The 16,915-nt window shown below is 33.5% G+C and overlaps 1 protein-coding gene across 8 annotated transcripts in view; it reads right to left on the reverse strand.

Annotated features, from left to right (window-relative positions):
- LOC144962936 (3',5'-cyclic-AMP phosphodiesterase 4C-like) overlaps nt 1-16,915 on the reverse strand; it is a 658,366-nt gene that overhangs the window by 12,992 nt on the left and 628,459 nt on the right. The window lies entirely within an intron of this gene.

Consider the following 16,915-nt stretch of genomic DNA (forward strand, 5'->3'; position numbering starts at 1 on the left):
TGTTGTCTGCTATATTTTTCCTCGCCATTTTCAATTAAAAACCACTTGCAGTTTAAAGTTTGCACTTAAATTTCTCTTCCTCCTTTTGCGGGTGCAGAGGTTCATACTGTTGTAAGCGACATCATGTATAAAAGAAATCTCCCCCCCCCCCCCCCCCCCACACACACATACACACAGTCACACAACAACAACATATAAAATAAAACTAAACAAAACAGAACAAAATGCAAGAGGAAACATTACATCACTGTACTATTCGTTAACTCAAATCGAGTAATAAAACCCTGACTGACTTTTCGTCCCCCTCAAATTAACACAAACCCGGAAGTCCTTCAACATGGACAGGGGAGTAAAAAAAACACAAACTAATCATTTGTCTGAAACAGTATTCGTAATAAAAAGAACAAGTGTATCTGTCAGACAAGCATCAATTCTGAATTAAACCATACAGACGTATCCTGACGTAACACATCTTTTAATTTTGGCCAGAAAAAAAACTTTTACTTCAAATGTCAATCAATAAAGAGGACCCTGATCTTGTCAAATCATCGAAGTCTCAAATCCGAAACTGTTTTTCTTTTTTAAAATAAGAGAAGCCTTGGATCTGAGACTTTTTGAATAGTTTGGGAGAAATCTTAAAAAATGCTTTAAAAAAAATTCAGTTCTGAAGCTCAGTGCTGTCTGTCCAAGATGACGGATCCGTTACGTTAATCAAAACGGAAATGGATTGAGACCAGATTTATCGGGAACTTGTAGGCGGAAGAGTTTATTATAATATTGAAATAAATGGGTTGGGACAAGGAAGTGATAGCACTGTAAATGACAGATTATCATGTTCCAAACGTGTTACTGTTATTTATCTGTTTTATATTATCTTTAATTCTTCCAAAAATTGTAACTCGACATCCCTTTGTAAATTGACCAAAATATAACGATCGTAGCAAGTTGTAAGCTACTGTTTTAACCAAATGCTTGATAAGGTGCTTGGAAACGCGTAGATCTCGACTTTTTAAAAGTCTGGCTTGGACCTGAAATTTTTTCAAAAAGTCGACCTCTCAAAAGCTACTATACAGTAATTCAGAACTAATTTACGGTATTCTACGGAATTACAAGGGGTGTTGAGGGTCTTAGGAATGTACATGGAATGCCTGAAGTGTCGTTGAATATTCGATTATGTTATTACCCTAGGTGTACATACTTGCAAATAAGTACACGTCGTTATTACCCTATGAATAAGAAGAGCGTTGACCTTATCATAATCATTTAAAAAAAACAACAAACGAACCCATTCACAAGTCAGTCAAGATGTTGTAATGTAGATAATATGTATCTAGGTGCAATGCTATGTTTGTCTTTACACCTGGCGATATTTACTTCTACATGCAGACACGAACTATGACCGCTTATACAGGCAGTGTTAACCTTTATAATAGGTAAGTATAATCGAAAACAATCATAACGAAGGATAGGTTTTAAGTGTGGGCGGAATGATAGCCTCCATAACATTATCAATGCCATTCCCCCCAAAAACGAAAGATCATCTTTATTGCATTATGAAGACACTTTTGAAACGTGAAAAGCATAACGAAAGAGCAGATAATACGGTAGCAATAAAGTGAATAATATATACTATCATACCTAGACACAAACAGCCACTGCTGGTCTAAAAATAAGCTTGGCAGGTAGGTAGTAATTCGAGAAATCCCATTCATCAATTTTTTCGGAAAACTGGACGTATAACGTTGGGTGACAAGGGAACAAGGAAGGTCGGCCCTACGAAGACGACCCAAAAATAGATTCGGACGTTGGCGCATGGCGTATGTACTTCGACAATACAAGGAATAAACAGCAATTCTACCTACCATCAATGGAGTTTGAGGTTTATTTATTAATGAAGTGACCCTTCCTTTCAACGGACTACAATATATATAGAAGATAGAATACTATTTCGTATGTTTTCATATCCGCCCACCTATTGTTTTCCCTCCTTTCACACCCATAGCGAGCTTTGTGGCCGTTCCTAGCTTTCCCAAATGCTACAAAACTGTACGAGATCCAAATTTGTTGTTTTGAATATATGAGTACCAAATCATTTTGCCAGTCTACCCTCATCTTTTTTCAACAACTGAGTATGTCATAATTTTGTTTTTGTGTAAAAGGTCAATTTTGGGGTCAAAGTCATTTACAGCTATTTTGAAATAAATGGTTATCGATGAAATAAGCTCATTACAGTTTTTCTTTACTGAACATCTAATTGCGATAACCGAGTAATTCATAATTTCGTTTTGCGTAAAAGGTCAATTTTGAGGTCAGAGTCATCTATCGCTATTTTGTAATAAATGATTGTCAATGAAATAACCTCATTTATTGTTTTTCTTTACCGAACAAACCTATAAAGATATCAAATTATGATCTACGAGGGTTAACTGTTTTGTGTCCTTGGAAGCGTGGATCATTTACAAGTAACGCAAACAACAATGACCTGGTCGAATCGGGTTAATGAGTATTGTAAGGAAACGCTGCAAGTAGGAATGGTTTGTTTTGAAGGGAATCTTATCAAAGGATATGGGGGGATTGAAGAAGATTGATGACATTGAATCACAACAAGTCTGAGTCATGGAGTTGTCGAGGGTTTGGCAAACATGAATGAAATGAGTCTGCTCATCCATCGCGTGGGAAGACACTATTCATGAGGGCAGGACAATAATCCTTGCAGAATGACCGCAGTCTAACCAAACCTATCTTACTCCGATAAAACATTTTTAAAAACTTTAGTTCATTAAAAATTTAACCATGTACCTCGTGTATAGAATTATAAAAACGGATGATTTGAATTTATGAGATTTTGAGATTTTTTGACAATTTTGATAACTTTTGGGTTATTATAATCAATCGATAATTGAAATAATACATTTGTTATACAGCCAAAGTAAAAGAAAAAAAGCGTTTTTGTATGAGAAGGAATTGTTTATGTTTCTAATATCTTTGGGGAAACTTGGATTTAGATACAAAATCGAATTATGAAATCAAGTTATTTGAATAAATAGACGAGTCGAAACGTTTATACGCTAGGTATCATTATTTCCACTTTCACCTTTCATTTGGCATCCGATTTCTCATATGGATGCTATATATTTTATGACTTATTCGGAGTAAAACCGTATAAAAATATACCACAAACACTGTAACCTCTTACGTAGATGAAAAGATGATGCTTATGAATTAATGATTAAACAAAGTCATCTTTTACATAATCAGGCTCAATGAATTATGTTGTCAACACCAAAGGTCAAGGAGTGGAAGTGAGGCAGACTGACCAACAATTATAGTAAATATACACTGTGCGAGTATCTAACAAAGAAAGAATTGAGGCAAACAGATAGTTCGTGAGCACCTCGGGTATAAAGAGTAAAGGAAAACAAATGATGCCATTCATTAGTCACCGTACTCGGCTCATCACCTTTGTCACAACGTAATTTGCCATCTAAACAAACACGCCCTCAGACCTTGTGTTTTGATGGATAGAGATACAACCCTGTGAGCTTTGATTGATACATGCCGATCGATAACCCCCCCCCCCCCCCATCTCTCTCTCTCTCTCTTTCTCCTTCGCGCGCGTTCTAATGAGGTTATCTAACGATTGTTATCCCCCTGCCCCCGGATTAACGGGAATTCCCAATTTCTCACGTCTCAAGAGGACAATCTGGATACAGAGCCATTCCAATCTCGTACTCACACTCCCGGAGAACTAGCGGGGATATCTGAAGAATCCCATTGACGTCATTGTCCTCTCAAATACTACGCAGTCAAATCTGCGTTTTATTCTTAAATTACAATTGGTATTACAAATTAATTCACATTTCTCCACACACACACACACACACACACACACACACACACACACACATAAACACACAGAATTTTAAAAAGGAGTTCTGTGATTCACTGTTTTTTTTGTGACAGGTAAGCAGGCAGCGTTGTATTTAGATCGATATCTCCGCACTGAATGGCTTGGTGATTGATGTCAGTGCCATGAACAATAAATGGGTACAGACCAACGTGCACTTATTTACAGATCTGATTACCAAAATTGTTATGGGCTCATTGTTGTAATGGAAATACTCTCAAACCAACGCAAAATATTGTCCGTTATAACAGTGTTAAATTAGGCCTATATCTAATTGCGTTCGGTTATCAGACCTGCAAATATGTGCATGCCGGCACAGACGCTATGCAATGGCATAGAGAAATATTTGTCACGGCCATGCAATCATGACTGTGAGTTCACGAAAGTTGGTCAAATTTGTCTTGAGATAAATATCGGGGTCAAAGTCTCAACTCTTTGGACTAAAGAAAATCATCAGGACATTGAAGGAAGGTTTGACAGAGATACAATATCGATTAATAGGAGAAAGGAAAACTGACAATTCAAATGTTACATTGATGTATCTAAAATGTATAAATGAGATAGACGAAAATGATTAACTATTTTTCTTTTACAGAACGATTTGTTTATCTATTTATTCCGAAAAAAAAAGCCGATGAAGAAAAAGAAAATATAAGACGTATTATAAAGACATTAACAAAACAATTTTATTTTAGATTTTTTTTTAAACATTGAAAAGAAAAGGCTGTCTTTTTCAAAAACACTTATTTCCCTGTGTGAAATGAAATCGTGACCTATGACGTCAAAGTAAAGAGACTAAGGGGAGACGACTCGTGTGTCCTTACATCCATGATGTGATTTAGGCTTAAAAGTTCAACTGCCTGTCAGTCAATGTCTAACAGTGTCTTGCACTGACAAAATAACTTTTATTCTCAATTTAGCCGGAAAACTTCAACTTCAGCTATCGATTGTTTAATATGACCCCCAACTTGTAAAAGAATAGTCTGGTCTTAGACTTCATAAAAAGAAGAAATCTTAATAAATCGATAAATGAAATAAAACATTTTCCGGCCTAAATTAAAAAAAAAAAGTGTTTAGTACGAATTTGGCACAGCGAAACGGTCAACTCTGGATAAACGGAGTGATTGATCCGTTCCTTGTCTTTCTGTCACTCTTCCGTCTTTTTGTTTTACTTTCCTGTAGAAAACCGGCAACCAGCTCAACTTATTTGCTTACTACTCTGTATACATATATACATACATATATATATATATATATTATATATATATATATATATATATATATATATATATATATATATATATATTATATGTTTACGTCTACCTCTTCGTGTCATTTGACTAACAGTATGACTTGTGCGACAAACGCACACAGCGGATCGTGACAAACTAGCACTTACATCGACAAAAATAATAACATTACGGTAATTGTTGTCAAAGACGCACCGTGTGTCAATAACACTGCTTCATAAGTATTCAATAAAACTATTTATAAACTATGCACCTATATAACAATTGAAATCAGAGTGATCAATGGTATTGATTTATAATTAATTTGTCAAGAGGGTTCAACCGTTTCTATTCAGTTAGATTTTTTACGACGTAGGCGATAATTAAAAATAGAAATAATGATAAGAAGATAAAAAAAAATATCACTCGAGAACTGGGACAGTAGGCCTAATTATTTTGATAAAAAAGACCTTCTGAAGGTCTAGAAATGACAATGTGACTAATAGTCATATAGCAAGAAATCATGATTAATATCAACTCAGCAAGTCATCTACTTATCACTTCAAAGGTTTTTCCCCATCACATCGAAGGAGGGAAGGAGAAAAAATCCAGATTATAAATGCCTAACTAAGCTTGTTAAGAAACAAGTCTTATTCTTGTTTCCCTGAGTATGATGAGCAATGGTTTAAGTATACAATGACAGCCATTGTTTTCTGGCGATTCGAACTGCCACTTTGGGTTTTAGGAATCTCTTTTTATCCAAGCATAACAGGTTTATTGTGTAGGTTGGCCAGGTGAGGTTAGCTGTAACAAGAGCTAATAGATGAGGCAAATAGTAAGGAAAAATATGACAATCTAACTTGAAAGCGTGGCAAAATAGAAAGAGAAATAGTATGGTTTTATATTTGAAAAAAAAAAGTTAAATAATTTGAATGCTTTTGATTCTATTGTCTATTTTGATGAAACAAAAAAAAAAAAAGATTTGTTTATTAACAAAGGACTTCCTCATCCTTTTTACATGACTGTATAGGTATATATATATATATTTATATATATATATATATATATATATATATATATATATATATATATATATATATATATATATATATATATATATATAAACATTTGAAATATAATTAAGATAGTTTGACTTATATTTCAAATGTTTATAAATAGCTCCTTTTATACTAAAGTTGAGCACTATTATTTCATGGTTTTTGTTTTATAATTTATTTATATATATATATATATATATATATATATATATATATATATATATATAATATATATATATATATTGCGTGTGTGTGTGTTTCAGTGTGAGTACGTGTGTAAAAGAATGTGAAACGCATTGAGCAGAGCCTATATTATTTTATTGTAATGGTGATGCGCTATAAACCTATCGATAATTGAAAGACGAGTTTTCTGGCCAAAATGTTAAATACGTGCTTTTAAGAGTCTGGCAGAAGTGACCTTCAAAGAATCAATGGATTCAATCAGACCTGGCCACGTCACTTGAGAGGCTGTGATCAGCCTCGACACGCTCATTAAGTCAAAGTCATTTTCACTTATCTTTCCCAGTTTTAACCCAATTTTAGCCGTAGTCCAGAAAGACCCGAATTTTTAAAAACATGGCCAGAAAACTCGTCCAGTAAACAAACCTGCGAGGTCCCAGATTTGAGAGTTTTTTTGTCAAGATGAGGGTCATTTAAATCGATCGATATTTGAAGGACGAGTTTTCTGGTCAACTTTTTAAATACGCGTCTTTCTGGACAACGGCAGTGAACTGGTTAACCATCATATTATAGCTAGGCGATGTCGAAATACCAGTGGGCGAAGCACGAGTAAAGCACGATAATGGAGATGAGGTCTTTGTGTGTGTGTGTGTGTGTGGGGGGGGGGGGGGGGGTATAGAATACTAATTGAAAAACAAAACACTGTATTCAATTATAGGCAAATTGATAAAATATTTCAACATTTTGTTTAAGGCAGAATTAAGTTGGGATGAATGCAAGAATATTAATACCGTTGAATTCCGTCCTTAAATAGCAGGATATTGCACACCAAAATTAAAAAGAGCGAATTCTAACACAAATTCTAAAACGATTTCATAACAATAATCAACATGATCATAATTATCATCATCAGTATCATCTTCATCATCATCATCATCATCATCATCATCATCATCATCATCATCATCATCATCATCATCATCATCATCATCATCATCATCATCATCATCATCATTATCATCTCGCTTTGCTATGGAGAACTTAATCTCCTGGTGTGGTGTAGCAAATACATATGTAAAGGCTTGTGATCTTATATAGCGATTTTTATTGCGTTGTTTAACATGTTTAACAATCCAACTTACATTTTCACAAATTGCAACCAAACAAATTCTATGTCCAAAAATATTCAAATAAAAGATGGTGAGTACATAAGGTTTAAAGTGTGCAGCTCATAGTCAAGTAGAATCAGAATCCCCCCGTTTTCCTCCAAACATCCTCTTTTATCCCTATCAAAATTTTACCCACAGTTCCATTGTTTCCACGCCCCCTTGCAGTTATTGACAGTTCCCTGTCAGTCTATAATCCAACCCCTAAGAGTAAGACCAAATCATAATCAAACCTGAAACGTCAATTCCTACATATTGATGTTAAACCCCGCCTTTTATGATATAACATTATTTTGATAAATGCCCCTTTCACCTGTTTCAACACCCCTAAACCAATTTAAGAATGATTGATTAAATAGTACTCAACATGATAACCTGTCCAGTAACTTTGACACAAACGGTCTCAAGTAACCTGGACATAAAACTGCGCACACGTGTCATGCGTCTCAAATAGCTTGGACATAAAACTGCCCACACGTGTCATGCACTGACCAAGCTTAACTGATATGCCTGCACTATGTACTCACTAAACCCATTTGCTGATATATATAATTGACAGTTTTGCACCAAATTTCTTAGATAACCTTTTGCATAGGCTTACTCTCTTACATACGCCCCTTTCTTAGAATTTAAATTGACTTAAAACAATTTCAATTAAAAAAATAACAGTAAGAGATTAAATATATATCTAATGTCGAACTAAAATGCAATAAACAAATGTAAGAAATAGTCTATATTTTTTAAAATGACAAATACTTATACCAGTTAAACATTTAACAACTTTAAACTTTAAATTCAAAAACACCAAAGTTGATTACAACATTCATATATATCGATTATAGGTTTTAAAGTATTAAATTCACAAACATCAATTTTGATTACAACATCTAGATAGATATATATCGATTATAGGTTTTAAAGTATTAAATTCACAAACATCAAATTTGATTACAACATCTAAATAGATATATATCGATTATAGATTCTTTTTTCTTTCAAATTACAACATCAAATCTATCAAAAAGAGATTAAAATTTAGATTTACCAACACCAAAATTGATTAAAACATTTATATTTATCGATTAAACTTTTTTAAAGTATTACAACATCGACAGTAAGATATCATTTATTTAAAAATTCAAAGAAAAAGTATCTTTTCACCTTAAATTCCATCTTCATAGCAATAAAAGTGTTTAATTCTCGTCATATCCCATCACACATACATATTATTGCGTGAAAAAGGATGGTTCAATTTCCATTTGTGATATACTCACGTTATCTTATTCAATCTCAAATTCAACTCTATACGACATGGGTGATAATCTCAGCTTCCATGTATGTCTACTCATTTACTGTCATCTCAAAACCAATACCTTGTATATTCCCTTATATTGTATGATTCCATTGAAACAACATTATTACATTAATTCCAACTTATAATATGTGGTACAAATAATATTTCATAGACATCTAGATTCAAATACGAAGAATTATATTTCAATTAGTAATAAAAAAAAATATTTAAAAATAAATCATAATAATAACAGTATCATCCTTTTAAAATTCAAGTTGAAGTTATTATCATTCATTGTTCATTGTTGATGTTTCAGTTTTTAAGCTTTTTAAGTCACGACGGTGTAGTTTACAACTACATTGAAATCAAATTGTTCTTTGTGGTCATCCATCAGAGGTCACATTTCTTAGTAATCCGTTCGTTTCGAGAATGGTCATCTTGTAAAATGGTCAGTAATTGTTAATTAGTCATTGTTTCCATTTAGAATGAGTTGTCATGTAATGAAAAAAATATATCAACTATAAGAGTTGAGGTGTTTGCATCAAGTCTACGTGTTGCATTGTTATGTGTGTTGTGGTCACTGCATAGCCCAAGTGTCATAAATTCACTTTATTTATTGTTAATTAATTAAAAACTTTTTCCTCTGTAAATGTCTTAGAATTATCACAATAATGTCTTCACATTCAAATATTTAGCGTTGAATAAATAATCAAACAATAGTCTATCCGGCTTGTTCACATCACATATTTAGTGTTTGTAAATAATCAGTCATTAGTCTGTCCGACTTATTCATATTTAGTACAGTGTAAATAACTAAATAAGTAAAATCTAACATAGTATGTGATTGTGGGCTGTTACTAAAGTGACCAACTTTTGCAAGTAGTGTGTTGTATTTGTTCGAGTCTTTTGAATTGGGACGAAAAAAGACTCTACAGGTAGCAATCGTATGCTTAACCTGTTGGGTTGTTTCTTGGTCTTGTGACGTCGCTGTAATCCATTCATCTCCGGCATCTGGGTCGATTCTCCTCGTAGATATTTGTGGTTGTCTTGTGTATACGTTGAATCTCATTGTAGATGAAATTGTAAAATTCAAGATTAACTGTGTGCGAGATCTTGAATTTAAATGAAGTTTGACTTATCCAGCAAGTCAAAAGAAAGTTGTGAACTCAGCCATGTGTTGACAAAGAGTTCGTGTGTAGTAGTCGACAGAGGTCGTGTGTTGTAATTGTCTGTGTTTGTTGATCGAGTTTTGATGAGGTGGCATGTGAGTACACACCAGGTAGATGATGTAATCTGTAGAGTACCGGTGGGTGACGTGAGTCCAAACACCAGGTAGATGATGTAATCTTGCAGAGTACCGGTGGGTGATGTGAGTCTACACACCAGGTAAAGGATGTAACAATAACGTAGTCTAGTAGTGTATGTAGTAGGGTCGAATAAGGTCAACAATATTTTCGTTATTTGAACGCAGGCTGTTGAATATCATACGATAATGAATCCAAGGAAATCGCTCATGTGGCGTTTTGCGATACTTTTTCCTGCATTGTCTTATATACATATATAGCCTTTATCTTTTACAATGATACTAAGACAGGCTTTATTATAATATTCAATGTTTATAAGTTGTAGATATGGGTGCTGCACACTTGTATATTGACATAAGTTTAAATTTGAATACGCTCACCACTGCATATGAAGGAAGTAGTATTGTTCACAATTGGACATCATTTTTGTAAAAACAATCGTATCTTGAACGTTTATGTAATTATTGACATCGTACATCGTTGGGTATTGTTGTCGTAGAAGTAAATACAAGTAATCCAATTGTTCAATAAAGAATGTAAATATAAAAAGGTTCATGGAAGAAATCTGTGTTGATACAGATATTATTTTATGAATTCTGTCAAGTTTGTATATGTTGAAAGGTACGATGTAATTGAGGTTGCTGTGTATTTGTAGTCTGTAGATTGTGTTGATTCTGGACGTATCAATGGCGTAATCGAGATTGTTACTCTATTTCAATGTATTCGTGGATAGACCAAAGGGATTAGGACATTTCCCGACCTCTGTTGTGGTTGTGTTTGAGTTGGCTCTGTCGTTGTCATCAGCGTTCCCGTTATGACTGATGGTTGCAAGTGTCCTCTTTCGTGATGACTGTATGTATAATGTTTTAGTGGAAACACTACTTCTGCCTTTGATTAACTCGAATTATTCCCCTTAGAAAATCCCTAATTTAATGAAATATGATTTTGTTTATTTTATCATTATTATTGGTGTTATCGTAGCACTTCCTACCATTTCAATTTATTGCTGAATGATTACACACTTAAGATTTGACAATTGAACATAACTTCTTCTTCAACTCAGTTACAAATTTTATGATATAAATGTTAAATTCAAATCACGCAGTAAATATTGAATTCAATTACAACAGCAAATTGATAGGAGAAAAAGATGATAATCAAAATATTCGCAGTAACAATATACACTCTGCTCAATAAAAATTCAATGTTTCGCGCCTTTGCCCTCGGCTTATAAAAATATTCATATAACTCATTGCGATGTAATCTCGCGCCTCTTAATATAGCATTGATAAATGTGTGCGCTTTAACCACGCGCCTCGTATTTATAAAAATTATCCGCATTCTGTATTCTTTCATAATGTTAAACCAAGCGCTTTAATCAAACGCAAAATAAAATATTCCCGAACGCCTCATTCCTGCGTCTCGTAATTTAAATCGTGTGCACTTTAATTACCGCGTCTTACATCACTGCGCTTATTTACCCACTATGCATATACAGCATTTTACCATATGGGTTACTTATAATTCGCTGATTCTTAACAAGTTAACCACTTGTGTCACAAATATTATCAGCTCATATGATATGATAATACATTTTTAATATTGTGTTATTCTTCTGTAATAACATTTTAACTCCCATGATAAGACATCCGTCTTTCAAAATTATTAATACTCCGTCATTGTATTTTATTATCTCCTTTTCATTCTCCGACTTTAAATCAAAAGTCCGTTATTCAGGTTATAATTAGAATATTGCTCCTTAAAATAATTACGATGAAACGCGTTTAAAACAAAACAAAACAAAACAAAACAGTGAACGACTCATTTTCCGCATAAATTATTTCAACTTAATTTTCGGTGATAAAATCCAAATGTCTTATGTAATCTATTATAATGCCATGTCTCATTACACAACTAAATTAGCTCTTTTGTCGATTACTTGGCTGCGTTAACCACACATTTATTACCAAGAATACAAACAGATATAAAACTTTGCTCTTTGTCATGAACCCATGAATCTCAAAGAGTCAATATCAACCTACCAATTCATCCCTACCGACGGGAGAAAAATATAATCAATGATGTTGTAATATAACAATAAATACCATAAGACATTTTTCAATTATCAAAACTTATAATTTACGTGTTTTTATTGCCATCATCTTCTTGAGTCATTTTGACATAAAATAAAACGTAACAACATTAAATAATGGACCAACTGTTTATGTAATTCCAACAGTAACATACAAAAATTGAAATAAAAATCGACACATCTTTGTTACTGATATTAACAAAACATTGCCATTAACGGTACAAATTAATATTCGAAGATCTATTCCGAAACGCTTGATTGTAAGTAAACGCATTTTCATTTATTTTGAAAAATAAAACGACTAAAATATTCATTTAAATTCTGCAATTTTTCTTCATCTCTCCCTCTCCTCTTTTTTAATTAAATAAAATACGTATAGCATCAATGCATTATTATTATTATTATTATTATTATTATTATTATTATTATTATTATTATTATTATTATTATTATTATTATTATTATTATTATTTTGCCGTTCTATAATATATTGCTTTTAGTTTTTAATATATTTCTTATTCCATCTATGGTTCTTAATTTCAATATTATTTCGTTTAATTTTTTAAAATACCGTCTTTTATCAGAATTTTAGGAATCATCTATAATTTCAATATTTTTTTTTTCATATTTCTCTACAAAATAATTCCACTACTTCACCTTCAAAATTGATATTCATTTTCTTTCCCAAATAAAACTATTTTCCTATCTGTTCACAATTTTCACTTCAAAATTCGAGTCTCACAAAAACTTTAATAGATGTTAACACCGCAACAATATACATTTCTTGTGTTTCCATGGTTCGGAATGATAACATCTTTACATCATGGTATCAGGGCTCCAAATAAAGATATATAAGAATCCTGAGTCACGACACCAAATAAGATACATAATGTGGGGTAGTTGTACACATATGTAATGGCTTATGATTGTATAGTGGTTTTTTAATAGATGGTAATATTATCCTTTGCGTTGTGTTGTAGACGTTAATAGTGACGAAAGAGTTCAAGGGTCGATGATGATAACTGAATGTACAACATCAAGACATTCAATTTAAAGTCCAGATTCCAAGTTTCATTTCTTACAGTTTTATTTGTTTGTGATAAATTCAAAATCCAAATCATGACAAATTCCAAATCCAAATTAAATAGCATGGTCATAATTCAATCAGTTTCATAAATTCCAAATCCGTAAAATCAATCCAAATGTTAAGTCGTTTGCCTAAGTAACCATTTTCAATATACGTGAAATATTTCTAAGTTCGTAAATGCAAATAAATGATGGTGAGCACAAAAGGTTTAAAGTGTGCAGCTCATGGTCAAGTTGAATCAGAATCCCCTCGTTTTCCTCCAAACATCCTCTTTTATCCCTATCAAAATTTTACCCACAGTTCCATTGTTTCCACGCCCCCTTGCAGTTATTGACAGTTCCCTGTCAGTCTATAATCCAACCCCTAAGAGTAAGACCAAATCATAATCAAACCTGAAACGTCAATTCCTACATATTGATGTTAAACCCCGCCTTTTATGATATAACATTATTTTGATAAATGCCCCTTTCACCTGTTTCAACACCCCTAAACCAATTTAAGAATGATTGATTAAATAGTACTCAACATGATAACCTGTCCAGTAACTTTGACACAAACGGTCTCAAGTAACCTGGACATAAAACTGCGCACACGTGTCATGCGTCTCAAATAGCTTGGACATAAAACTGCCCACACGTGTCATGCACTGACCAAGCTTAACTGATATGCCTGCACTATGTACTCACTAAACCCATTTGCTGATATATATAATTGACAGTTTTGCACCAAATTTCTTAGATAACCTTTTGCATAGGCTTACTCTCTTACCCTGGAAAATAACATTAAGGAGAAAAAAATTCAATTCAAACTAATAACTCGGGTAACTTTGTAATGTGCTTTACGTATACCGTCAATGTGACAAGCCTATTTACCAATTCAACTCATCAAGCCTTGTCATTCCCAATCATCTAAAATTGTTTTGACAAATAGAGGAAGCATGAATATTAACCAGTTATCTACCGTACTCTGGAAAAAACTCGTATTTAAAAAATTGGCCGGAAAACTCTTCCATCAAATATCGATCGATTCAAATGACACCTTATCTTGGAAAAAAAACAACTCTCAAACCTGGGACTTCCGCGAAGATGAGGGTCATTTAAGTCGATCGATATTTGAAGGACGAGTTTTCTGGCCAAATGTTTAAATACGAGTTTTTCCAGAGTACGCAGTTAACTGGTTAATACTTGTCATGGCGACGCAGACAGATCTACAATCCAATGAACACAAGTACTCTTCATCTTCTAAACCAGAGAATAAGAAGACTGCAGGCGGTTCAAATACAAATAATATATTATTCGGTCAATTAAAAAATAAAATAAATTGAATATTGCGCAAAATAACATCCACATCATATCATATTTTAGAGAAATCAGGTCAGGATTATGAAATAGTTTTCCGGCAATCGATAGAAATTTCATCAGTTAGAATTAATTTAAAATATAATGATAAAATACTAAGCATACGGCTGTCTTGTATTGAAAATATAAAAGACGTATGTTAAAAAGAAGAACAAGAAATATAAATTTTGTAAAATAAGAAGCTGTATCTTTAAAATGTCAATTCTCATATAAACTCTAAAATGCCTTTGATACCACCAATGTCATCAATACTTCTACAACTACAATTGCTACTACTACTACTACTACTACTACTTCTCCTCCTCCTCCTCCTCCTCCTACTACTACTACTACTACTACTACTACTACTACTACTACTACTCCTCCTCCTACTACTACTACTACTACTACTACTACATACTACTACTACTACTACTACTACTACTACTACTACTACTACTACTACTCGATCCTTCTCCTCCTCCTCCTCCTCCTACTACTACTACTACTACTACTACTACTACTACTACTACTACTACTACTACTACTACTACTACTACTACTACTACTACTACTACTACTACTACTACTACTACTATCACTATTACCACCACCACCGCCAACATCACCATTGTCCTTATTATCATCACTTTCTAGACGTCACAAATCGTATAATAATATTAATAATAATTATTTTAAAAAAAGACGAAGAAACACGACGAATTTTGAACTTGTCAATCAACGGCAGAAGCAGCTGCATCAACAAACGAACAATGACCCCCTAATCTCACCCACCCCACCATTCTACCCATCATCCTCTTCTCTCATTTAAAATAAAATAAAATAAAATAAAATAAAATAAAACAGTGCCAGTGCGTCACACTGAGTTATGACAGCTACGAGTAAAGAAAGTAATCAATGTCCGTCCGGTGTTTGGTCTGATGCCTGATGTCTGAGACTGCGTCACCTAGTGTTCTACTTGCGTCAATGGGGATTATAATGATATTAGGTGGGAGATGATAACGGAGATGGTGGTGGAGGTGGTGGTGGTGATGATGAAGAAGAGCAATATCCGCACAAGACAATGATGCCGTACGTGCTCTGACCAAACACTTATTTCCATTTTGGTCAGAAAACTTTTTACTTCAAAAATCGGTCGATCTAAACGATGCCTCATCTTGTTATAAGAGATCGAACCGGAGATTAAAAAAAATACACTAAAAAACTAGAGCGTAATATCCATTTAACGTTCTCAAGTTTCGAGTTTTGAAAAGTTGAAATCCTTGTTAAAGACCGATGTAATCATTAAATGTTTTTTTTTTGGAGAAAAATGTTAAAACGCATTTTGTATACGCATATTTATTATTCCTCCTTGACATGAATCACGATACAATTTTATGAGGGAAAATTAACTATGATGTTGTTTTGATGATGACCATGACGATGATGATGATTATGAATATCAACAGAGACAGAAAGAAAAAAATTGAGAGAGAGAGAGAGAGAGAGAGAGAGAGAGAGGGGGGCAAAGAGAGAGAGAGATAGAGAGAGAGAGAGTGAGAGAGAGAGAGAATGAAAGGAGACTGATAGAGACAGCGATTGAAAAGAAAGAGGGTGAAAGGGAGGGGGGGGGGGGGGTCAAAGAGGAGAAAGAGATTGTAAGGAAAGTAAAAACAAAACAGAGAAAAAAAAAAGAAATCATGAGCAAGGTTAACAACATTAAAAGATGAAAGAACGTTTGATATACAATAGTAAGTGGTAATGAGAGGGGTTTTGTCATGTTACATAATTGAATCTATATTATTGTCATCGTCATCGCAACACCAATATTCGTCACCACCAAACAGTAAGTAGCCAGAAAGGAGAAAAGAGTGAAGCAGAATTGAGTGTTAAATGGAGCATAGGGTCTTACGTGCGTCACCTCCTTTGCGGTTTAACTCTGACATTATCCCAATGCCGTGCACTCTGTGACAGGCTAGATTGAACAACATTTGTTGAACAAAGACGTAGATAGTTCGAACTTAATAAACTTCATATTAACATCGGTTCTTGAAAAATTTCCAAGTGATAAAATAGGAACGCTGGCTACCCCCCCCCCCCCCCCCCCCCCAAGTCAAGAACAAATAAAAAACGAAAATATAAAAATAAACCCAAATTCAACTAAATACAAAAAAAAAAAAAATAAAACAACAACAAAAAATCAAAACAAACAGCAAATAAACAAACAAAAACCAAAAACAAAACAATAACAAAAAACAAAA

This window comes from Berghia stephanieae, chromosome 1 (genome assembly GCF_034508935.2).
Source record: "Berghia stephanieae isolate SIO BIC M18660-M18661 chromosome 1, UCSD_Bste_1.3, whole genome shotgun sequence".
NCBI classification, from domain to species: Eukaryota; Metazoa; Mollusca; class Gastropoda; order Nudibranchia; family Aeolidiidae; genus Berghia; species Berghia stephanieae.